This window comes from Spea bombifrons, chromosome 2 (assembly GCF_027358695.1).
Source record: "Spea bombifrons isolate aSpeBom1 chromosome 2, aSpeBom1.2.pri, whole genome shotgun sequence".
NCBI lineage: Eukaryota > Metazoa > Chordata > Amphibia > Anura > Pelobatidae > Spea > Spea bombifrons.
Window position 1 is genome coordinate 138,944,871 of NC_071088.1, and position 11,050 is coordinate 138,955,920.

Below are 11,050 nucleotides of genomic sequence, written 5' to 3' on the forward strand. Positions count from 1 at the left end.
CAGAGTATTTACATCCATAAAGCAGAAGCACGGAACCCTCACTATGCGGGTGAGTGAATTGTGACATCATACAAGTCTGTGACATCACAACACAGTAGAGCCGGAGCGCGCTCCTCTGCTTGCTCAGTGTAGTTGGGCGCTCGCACTTGTAAGCAGCTATTCATAGCGGACTTGAAGTGTTGTTACCAACGGCATCAGAGATTGAGGAGATTTAAAGGAGAACCTTTTAAAAGGAGAGCTATGGGGGACTGCTGTCTACTCCATGGACTGAGGTGGATTGTAAGGAGATGCTGCCCCAAAAAAGTCAGGACGTTTTTCAAAAGAGTGAAAACAGCTTTCACCAAAACCGCTAAAAAGACTGAGGGCCAGAACAAGAAGCACTTGGCCAGCAGAGACCCGGTCAACAAAACGAAGAAAGAGAGTAGCAGTAACAAGGAAGAAAGAGGAAAAGCGGGGAAGAGGACCAAGCGTACTGCTAATGAGAGGGAGGAGAGCAGCCTGTGTCTGAGGGCAAAGCAGACAACAAGATGCCCAAGAAAGAGCACAGGTTTCTCGGAACCGTGTAGATCCAACGAGAAAAACATCCAGACTCTGGGGCAGCAGGAGAAAGAAGGAGCGGAGGAACATCTGGAGGAGCGCAGAAGGGGAAAGGTTCCCATTAAAAGACGCAAAAGTGAGGTAAAAAGTGGTGTTATTGCGAAAAATCATCGGAGCCTCCTCCCCATGACGCCCTCCGGCTTCATCTTCCATTCAGTGCTGGGACAAGGGTCATTCGGAAAAGTCATGTTGGCTTCTGTACCTAGAAGAGACTCTATGGTAGCGGTCAAAATCATCCGCAAGAAAGCCGCTAAGCCCCCGTCCCTACTGAAGGAGAGGAGGATCCTGGAGATGGCTCGGGACAGCCCGTTCCTGTGCCACGGATATGCAGGCTTCCAAACACAGACCCGCGCCTTATTCACGATGGAGTATATGGCTGGTGGGAGCCTCCGGTCGTATATGAAGAGCGTGGGCCCCCTCCCCGAGACCACAGCTGCATTTTATTCGGCTGAATTAATCTGCGGCATCCAGTTCCTCCACGCTCGGGGAGTTATACATCGGGACCTGAAGCCGGCCAACGTCTTGCTTGACGGAGAGGGCCACGCCAAGATCTGCGATTTCGGTATTGTCGCAGAAGGCATTTTTGGAGCAGCAGAGACAACAGGACGCTGCGGAACATTCATGTACATGGCCCCCGAAATACATCTAAACCAAGCATACGGTGTTGCCGTGGACTGGTGGTCCTTCGGGGTGATTCTATTCCACATGCTTAACGGAAAGTTACCGTTCTATCGCGGTAACTGCAAGAAGGCAGTGATGAGTAACATTGTAAATGGAAGCCCTCGGTACGTCAAAGACATCTCGGAAGACGCTGCGGACATCCTAAAGCATCTTCTGATGAAAGATCCTCAGCATCGCCTCTGGATCACGGGGGGTATCAGGCGGCATCCGTTCTTTCAGGACATTAATTGGGAGGATATAGAGAGCCGCCGTTCAACCCCCCCGTACCGGCCGACACCAGCATCAGATCTCCGCTTGCAGACACTTCAGGAGATTCCGTCAGTCTTGTTGAGCACAAAGGACTCGTCCTCTTCATCTTCATCGTCCTCTTCCTCGTCATCGAGCAGCCGGAGGCTTTCTGGCTTCTCCTTTGTGACTCCAGACTGGATGGCCTGAAGGATGGACTAAGCCCCGGCCAAAAGCTGAAAACATAATATTCAAGAAGGAATTTTTTCCCTAGTTTGTGGCAAAATTGGAAAAAAGACACAAACTAGGGTTTTTTTTTCCTTCTTTCCAAATAACATCATAACATCATAATAAATTTGAGAAACACCTACATTTTCTGTTCTCGTTTCCTTCGTGTTGTATAACTACAGCTGCCATTGTCCACAGATAATTCTACAGAACTATGACCTCACAAGAGAGATAGTATAGTGTGATTTATGGAGATAAGAATGGCCCAAATAAAAGTGAATTTTAAGTAATCCACTTAATCTGTCCCCAAATCTAATTTCATTCACCTGATATCATGTAATAGTGACCTATTGATCTTTGTACACAGAAAACATTTTAAAAGAGGGTTATGTTTTTCATTTACATTTTATTGCAACCGGATCTGAAATAGCATTCAAAAGTGTGGGGTCACTGAGCTGTTTTCATGGAAAATAAGGACATTTCTGGCTGTAACATAATTGAAGAAAAATATATATACGTTTTAGGTATATATAGTGTGTGAGAAAATCCCAGTTAAAACCAAAAGTAATAAATGTGAATAATTCCAGATGGAAATAAATATATATATATGCGTATACTCCCTCCTTCTGTTCTCACAGCTGCCACCCAACAACAACAACTCTCCAAATGCTGCGCAGTACCAAAGGAAATCCACTTGGGGGCGCTCATGTAAGACAAAAGGAAAGAAGAAAGACCATAATAGTGCAGACAATTTCAACCTATAATTCAGTGTTAAGGGCAATGGTTGCGCTCACAAAAATAATGTGATTTTCAAGCCTTTTCTCAATATTTCTTGTATTCCCAGGCAGAGACTAGAAAAGAGAAGCAGAAACCCAATGGTGCAGTGTATCAATCTGATGTGAAATAGGTAATATAACAATTGCACTCACATGGAGTTTTGCACACCCAACCATGCGCAAACAAGCCTGATCATCTCCTAGTGGTTTCTTGTCTGTGTTCTTCTTTTCTCCGTAGGTTCCAATAAAGTGCCAGTGAATAAATAATGTATTTAAAATATATTTATTCCGGGACTGGCCCAACTTCAGTAAATAAATAAAATATATCCAATAAAAATACGTATATGAAACAATAAAAGTCCATATTAAGATCCTCAACGCGTTTCGCCACCAAGGCTTCCTCAGGAGATATTCGTAGTAAGTTCTTTTCTTCTAGATGTTCTTCCTTTTATGCAGTTCCGTCCCGTTTTCATCAGCGGCAGGAAAATTCTCCCATTGAAATCAGCGTTTTAATAAAATCTATATATGTGGAATAATGTGAAGAGCAGCAGCCTCAGAGTTCATGTTTATTATATTAGTTACAGCGCAGAGGTGATTGTAACCTGCGCTATACATGAGTAATAAGCATGGGGGCTTTTAGGGCTGTAGAACCCCGTTATATCCTCATACCCAGCAAACATTCTGAGCTCCTAGAAAAGAGGGACTGGCAAACGTGAACAGGGGCACTTGAGTGATATGATATATAGCAACTACCATCACAGCCACATCTGCATGTTGGAGCGTCTGGAACAATCTCTCTAAAAGGATGACGTTAGAGAAAGTTTTAGAGCGTTCCAGGGTATTAGGACCGGTTACAGTTATTTTGCTGACATCATTCCTTCTGCTATGTGGAGATTATTACATACAAACTGCGCAGCAAATAAAATAGTACCTGACGTCACAGCGCTTAACCACACTTGGTTGCTAGGCCGCCACTCGTCTCCTACGCGGACTCTATGGTGGGGGCGGGCTGTCCACAGACTCTGCTCCTGTCCTGTGGTGTGAACTAAAGATTTGTGTCTCGCTTGTTTAGAACTCAACATACTGGATTTGGCGTCACGAGCGGCGAGGTGCGGCTAGCTCCGCCCACTCGTTCTCAGGAAGGGGACTCTGGTTCCGGAAGTGAGGTGCTGATTGACAGCTGAGTGGGTAAGGTGCTGATGTGAGGAGGTGAGAATGGTGGAGGGACTGTGGAGGGACTGTGGAGGGACTGTGGAGGGACTGTGGAGTAACCACAGAGTAACCATAGAGGGACTGTCTCTCTGAGACATGGAGAGTTGGGAATTGTGTGGCAGTAACTAACCTCTTATTTATGTGATACTCAGGTGTCAGGACTCCTAAAGTGTTACCTTTTCACCATCTCTCCCTGACGTAATAATAACAAAATAAAACTATAGAATGTTTTTTTTGTCCTAAATATGGATCTTTACAGCCCAGAATATCAATAGAATAGAATGATATTTTGGGTGACTTTCCCAGCTCAAACACCACACTGAGCTGATGCTTTATGGCAATGGTAATTAAGTCCTTTCCTCCATAGACTTTCATTAGTCAGAGAGTCTGGCTTGGTGGTTAAGACTGAGCCATTCTAATGTTCCCCACAGGCAGTATGATAAGGAGTCGGGGGGTTTAGTAGATTGGGGATCAGAATCATACAAACGGCTGATATGCAGCTGCCTGAAAGCGTTATATAATGGAGAAGTCAGCGGACGGAGATCTCTAAGGTGACGGGGCGGAACAAGATGCAGGTTGAGGGTATTAGGAGGATAGATTGTAAGCTTCTCTGAACAGGTGGAGTTTTAGTGAGCGTTTAACACTTTAAGTGCCAGCTATATATGTTGCACGTACATGGCCCACAAGGGCTAAGAGATAACAATATGTATAGTGGCACCGAGGGGTCCTCTCTCGGCAATCGCTACAGCCTTTCCTAGACTGTGACAATATACTGCGGACGGGGGTCCGTTAAAAAACAGACGGATCAGCGGTCTCTAGAAATATGAATGGAACCTGGATCAGGATTTCTATGGCTGCCTGTTACCATGGTAATAGACTTTGTGGGACGGGTTGTGAGATCAGGTGTCCGCCACGCTGGTAAAACAAAAAAAAATACTGATCCCTACTATGATGCAGGGATTGTGAGGTCACAAGTGCCCCCCCCCACTCACACACACACTTCCTGAAACCCCCAATGAAAAGACTGAAAAAAATGGAATCACACAAACATTAATTTAGTAAAATGTTTTTTTTTTTTTTTTTTAATATTTTTAGCAAAGAAATGGGCTGATTATATTTTTGTTGACTTTGACTCTCATCATCCCCAGCCAAATTACTGATGGGTGATGCGATGCTCAAAAACTGGGTGGGCCAGAGATGGCTAAAGGTTGGCGTGTTTGCGGGGATATGTATTTTCTGCCAGAATTTAACCCTTTCATAAATGCCTCCCCTGCCGGTCTGTGTCTACAATCTACATGTATTTAGACCGATACCTACGATAAGAGCTGTTTCAGGGGGTAAAAGATGGCACAGAGAGGCTGTTTGGGGAAAATTGGCACAGACAAAGTTGACTCTTTGTGGAACTTGTTGCTTCTTGATGGACACGTACTTCTCTAGGTTCAACCAGACGGGGCGTGCTAGTTGCTGGCTTCACTAGCTGTAGGCAGAACCTTGTCTTTTGGCTTAGGGTGGTAGATAAGTGGAACAGCATCACAGCAGAAGTGGTAGAGGTTAATACAGTGACTAATTAAGGTCTGAGAATCTGAGAATTTGTCATTTCCAGCTTTTCCGAAAGCCGCAGCCTAAGCGCTGGATCTTCTCAAAGCCGGGCGGTGAAGCCTCTGCATAACTCCGAGATGACGGCAAAGGACGGGGGTGAGATAACCGAGAAGATCCTGAGGCTCACTTTGGAGATTATCTGCGTGCTGACCGGAGAGGTGAGATACACCAGGGGCCACGATAGCCACGGGCCGCTCAGAGCCAGCTCCAGCGCCGCTGCTGCTCGTATTAACGTTACCGGCATTCTCAAGCAACCGAAGATATCGGATGCCTTCCTCATTGCTCATAAAATATTATATTCTACAAATAGTTTTCTTCCATTTATTAACCATTTTCAATGATCTATAGCCCTGATAATTAGGCAATCAATCCTGCTACTGTCAGACCCCAATGCCCATCATCCACAATACTCTTTATTCAAGCCGGACCCTCTGTACCTGATATATCGGGTCGTCTTAGTGTGTCGGTTCTGGTTCTGTCAGACCGTTTGAATGTAGGGACTGTAAGAAGTGCTGCGGGAATTGTTGGCCTTAAATAAATAAAATATAATTATAATATATTTATATAAACATATAGTTTCAATGTTCTTTGAAGAATAGATGCACCCGATATCCTTCTAAATTTATGCGTCATTTTATGTGTCCCAATCTCTCTTCCAAACATTTTTTTTATATATATTTTTTTATTGGTATATTTTATTTGTATGTATTTTTATTTTATTTATTTTAAATATTTATATTATTTGAGCATTTTTATTTTAATATATTTTGTTTTGCAGCAGCTTTTTAATCGCGTAGAGCTCCACACACTGAGTCCCCGGTGCTTAGTCCGGGCAGCGTTTCGAGCTCTACGCGATGCCCCACTCGGCTCCATTGTCGTGCCGGCCCTGAACATGGCCATTTTCTCCACCGTTTCTCAGCAAAGCTAAACCTGCCAGCGGTCAGCACCCACATTTTTGAAAATTCTAAAGTTCCAATACTATAATTGTCTGCCATGTAATGTGTTATTGCACCTTGAGAAGTTTGTGATTCCGGGGGGTATTTGCTTGGTACATCTTGTATCTGGAAAAATCTACTCGAGGTCTTGTAACTCTACAATCTGTGAACGACGGTTGGAAAAACGTTATTTCTTAAGGTTCTATCGTGTAGTTAACGAGGTTTCGTCGATCTGCAATGAGCGATATCTTCACCTCCGTATATAACCCTGGCCTCTCTGCCTTCACAGGAATCGCTGCCGATGTCAACCCCGTTTTCCGCTACAGCGAGGATCAGCGTCCCACCACATTGCCCATCCAGCCTTTTGTGTTCCAGCATCACTTCAGCAAGCCCAAGACACGGCCTCTGCACAGCCACTTCACCGCCAGCCTGTCCCAGCTCTATGGCCTGTCCGGCAGCCGATCGTCCGGCCAAAACAATGTCTGCCACACACAGTCCTCGGCGCCGATGTCACTTTCTGGACCCAAGGAGGCAGCCATGCCAAGGTGATCAATGTACCAAGGAAGCTGTGCCTGGATGAGGTGACCACCAGCGTCAAAGAAGATCAAAATAGGAAGCCGGCTCCTGATACGACACGTCCGTCTCCTTTGGGCAGTTACTCTCCCATCAGGAACAATGCCATGTTTTTCCAGAGCATGGTCTCTGGTTCTTCTAGTTCTCCTTCCCCAGAGAAAGCATCGCCTGCCCAGAGGGACTTCCCTCCCAGGAGCTGCCAAACCAAATACGAAATTCCCCCCAAAAGAGGAGGTTCAGAGGCCGTAGCAAAGCGAGAGCCGCTGAAGGAACCAAGCATGGACTCCCCCCCCCCCCATTGCCTCCTTGCCTCTCCTGAACACGATCCTGCGCGAGAGCAGCCAGAACTTGCCTGCTAGAGCAAAACTCCAAACTGATCTCTGAGAATATCGCTCTGTTGCGGCCGGTTAACGGTATGAGTTACTTCACCATCATTATATAAATATCAATTTGTACCTCGAGAACAAAAAGCCCCAATTTTGCCTCATTTTTGTAAAATACCTTTGGGTGGCTTTTAACATAGCCCCCTAAGCCTCTTACATGGTACATTCTGTGTGATTGCTTTCATTCTGAGTGACATACAGTATGACATCATTTTTATGGAATTGGTTCAGGATTAAAATCTCAAAGTGGACCAAAAAATCTCCCCACACACAGTACTCAAGAACATGTTAAAATAATGGTGATATGCTTTGTTTTACTGTTATATTGGTTCACCAAAAAAAAACTGCAGTTGCTTGAACAATTGAATAATTATTATAATTATTATTATCATTATTATTATCCAATATAGATAATAATAATAGTTTATGTAAATAATTGTTATTTAATAACACTAATTATTCCATTATTAGTAGTAGTACTAGTACTACTACTACTTCTATTACTACTACTAATCATCATCCTTAAATTAATTGTAATGTATAATTATTATTATTAGTAGTAGTAATACTACTACTATTACTAATAATAATCATCATGATTATCATTAAAAATTAAGTGTAAGGTATATTAGTAGTAGTAGTAATAGTAATACTACTACTACTAATAATAATCATGATCATACAAATCATTGTAGTGTATTATTATTACTATTATTATATTATTATTAGAATTATTATTATTGTCATTATTATTTTTGTTATTATTTTTTATTTCTGTAGCCCCAACAATTTGCGCAGCTTTTCTTACAGTCCCTACATTCAAAGATTCTGACCAAACTAGGACAGACTAAGACTACACATTACTTTAGGGAAAGAGAGCTCGACCCGCGAGCTTACAATCTAGATATCATGTATCTGTCGCTGTGATGTTTGTAAACGAACGGCTTTTCTTGTTCCATCGGCACAAAGGCGACAATCAGGTCAACAACAGAACGGTGCAGGTGCTCAGCAAAGGACAGTAAGTGTCAGACGGCGAAAGAAACGCATCCGGATCATTCCGTTACATTACATTTATTTATATGGCGCCGGCAGATTCCGTAGCGCTGTTACATTACATTTACTTATATAGCACCGGCAGATTCAATGAAAAGAAGCCATATTGTTACTTCTGATATGTGCTGCTCGGTCTCATACCCCGAGCGTTTCATTGGCGGTGGGGGCATGGATCGTTGTTCCTTGTGTCAAATAGGGGGCAGATCACCAGGATAGGACATCATATCCCAATACACCGCCGCACAGAACCGCCGCACAGTGCGCAAATATAGGGACTGTCCCACAAAAAACAGGACAGTCTGGAGGCATGCGGCCCAACCATCGTGCCCCCTGTAGTCGCCAACTTATGGTGGAGAAGAAACTTGAATTTTATTGTCCACGAGGCGGGACGGTCGGCTGCGTTTTGTCCGAATTCATTCTGATAAAAACCGTTTTCTGAGAATACAGAATTTTATATTTTTCACAAAATGATCACAAAAGGCTGTTTTTTCAGAAATATTCTGTGTCGCTGGAAGGTTTAGGGGACAGAAATTGTCGATCGCTTTATTTCTGCCTCATTTTTTTGCAGGTTCACCAATGAGAAATGGATGAATATCCAAGTCGGCGATATTATAAAACTGGAGAATAATAATTTTGTAACGGTGAGTTAAACGCCATCTGGGGATATAGTTTCAATCCCCTCACTGTATTAACCTCTACCACTTCTGCTGGGAATCTGTTCGACTCATCTACTACCCTCTCGGTAAGGTAAAACATCCTTACATTACATCTCAGCCTCTGATCCTCCCATCCTCCGATTCTAACATTTCGATTGGTGTGAGATATGATGCCCTCGGTTGTTTGTGTTATTTTGCCCCACGTGGGGTATTTTTGTTTAAATGGCTCTATATGTTTTCAGGCAGATCTTCTGTTGCTGTCCAGCAGTGAACCCAACAGCTTGATCTACATAGAAACCGCGGAGCTTGACGGGTAACTTTCTCTTTTATTATTTGTCTGGAACCAGAGTAGACTCCCGGGTGTCTTACGCCGGCAATTTTTCCGCCAGGGAAACCAACTTGAAGGTGAAACAATCGCTGACAATTACAGGAGATCTGGGCGAGAACTTACAGCGGATTCCGCAATTCGATGGTAGGTTTACAACGGAGAAACAAGCCTTCGATAGTAACAGAGTAACGTACAGTATATACAGACTAACAGAGTAATATATATACAGAGTGACATACAGTATATACAAACTAACAGAGTAATATATATACAGAGTAACATACAGTATATACAAACTAACAGAGTAATATATATATACAGAGTAAAAGTAACATACAGTATATGCATAGTAACAGAGTAACATATATACAGAGTTACATACAGTATATACATAGTAACCGAGTAATATATATACAGAGTAACAGTAACATACAGTATATACAGACTAACAGAGTAATATATATACAGAGTGACATACAGTATATACATAGTAACCGAGTAATATATAGACAGAGTAACAGTAACATACAGTATGTGCATAGAAACAGAGTAATATATATACAGAGTGACATACAGTATATACAAACTAACAGTAATATATATACAGAGTAAAAGTAACATACAGTATATGCATAGTAACAGAGTAACATATATACAGAGTTACATACAGTATATACATAGTAACCGAGTAATATATATACAGAGTAACAGTAACATACAGTATGTGCATAGTAACAGAGTAACGTATATACATAGTAACAGTAATGTATATACAGAGTATTAGAGTAACATACAGTAGATACATAGTAACAGCATAACATATATTCATAGTAACAGTAATATGTATACAGAGTAACAGAGTAACCTATATACATAGTAACAGAGTACCATACAGTACATACATAGTATCAGAGTAACATACATTATATACAGAGGGACAGAGTAACATATTTACATAGTAACAAAGTAACATTCAGTATATACATAGTAACAGAGTAATATATATACAGAGGAACAGAGTAACATATATACAGAGTATTAGAGTAACATACAGTATATACATAGTAACAGAGTAACATATATACAGAATAACAGAGTAACATTCAGTATATACATAGTAACAGAGTAACATATATACAGAGGAACAGAGTAACATATGAACTGAGTATTAGAGTAACATACAGTATATACATAGTAACAGAGTAACATACCGTATTTGCTCGGATATAGGCCGCACCCTAAAAGTTTGGTGCTTTTTTAAAGAAAAAGTTTTTTTCTTTAAAAAAAAACCAAAAAACATGCTGCCACTCTGTCCCCCCCCGAGATTTGCTGCCACTCTGTCCCCCCCCCCCGAGATTTGCTGCCACTCTTTCCTCTCCCCCCCCTCGATATGCTGCCACTCTGTCCTCCCCCTCGATATGCTGCCACTCTGTCCTCCCCCCCCCCGATTTACCAGAGTAGACTCCCGGGTGTCTTACGGGGCCAGAGGGGGACATCTATGCACATCGTGTATACAACTCCCGGTGCCGGCACTCAGCGGAAGTGCCGGCACCGGAAGTTGTATACGCGTATTGCGTAGATGTCTTCCGCCGGCCCTGCAAGACACCCGGGAGTCTGCTCTGGTAAGTCAGGGGGGTTAAAATGCATCGTGTGGATGTTCACCGGCAACGGTGCATCGCCGCTGCCGGTGAACGTCCGTGCGTTGCGCTTAGACAACCTCCCGTGCCGGTACTCCGCCCCGTGGAAAGTGCCGGCAGGGGAGGCTGTCTGAGCGTATCAGACAGTAGGACGCAGGTCCCCTGCA

The 11,050-nt window shown here is 43.0% G+C and overlaps 1 long non-coding RNA gene across 1 annotated transcript; it reads left to right on the top strand.

The window, feature by feature from the left end:
• Positions 1-8,173: 8,173 nt before the first annotated feature.
• Positions 8,174-9,372, top strand: LOC128474383 (uncharacterized). The gene is made up of 4 exons (XR_008346344.1): positions 8,174-8,227; positions 8,831-8,903; positions 9,161-9,231; positions 9,308-9,372. It is a non-coding gene; the product is annotated as an uncharacterized LOC128474383 (long non-coding RNA).
• The last annotated feature ends 1,678 nt before the right edge of the window (positions 9,373-11,050 follow it).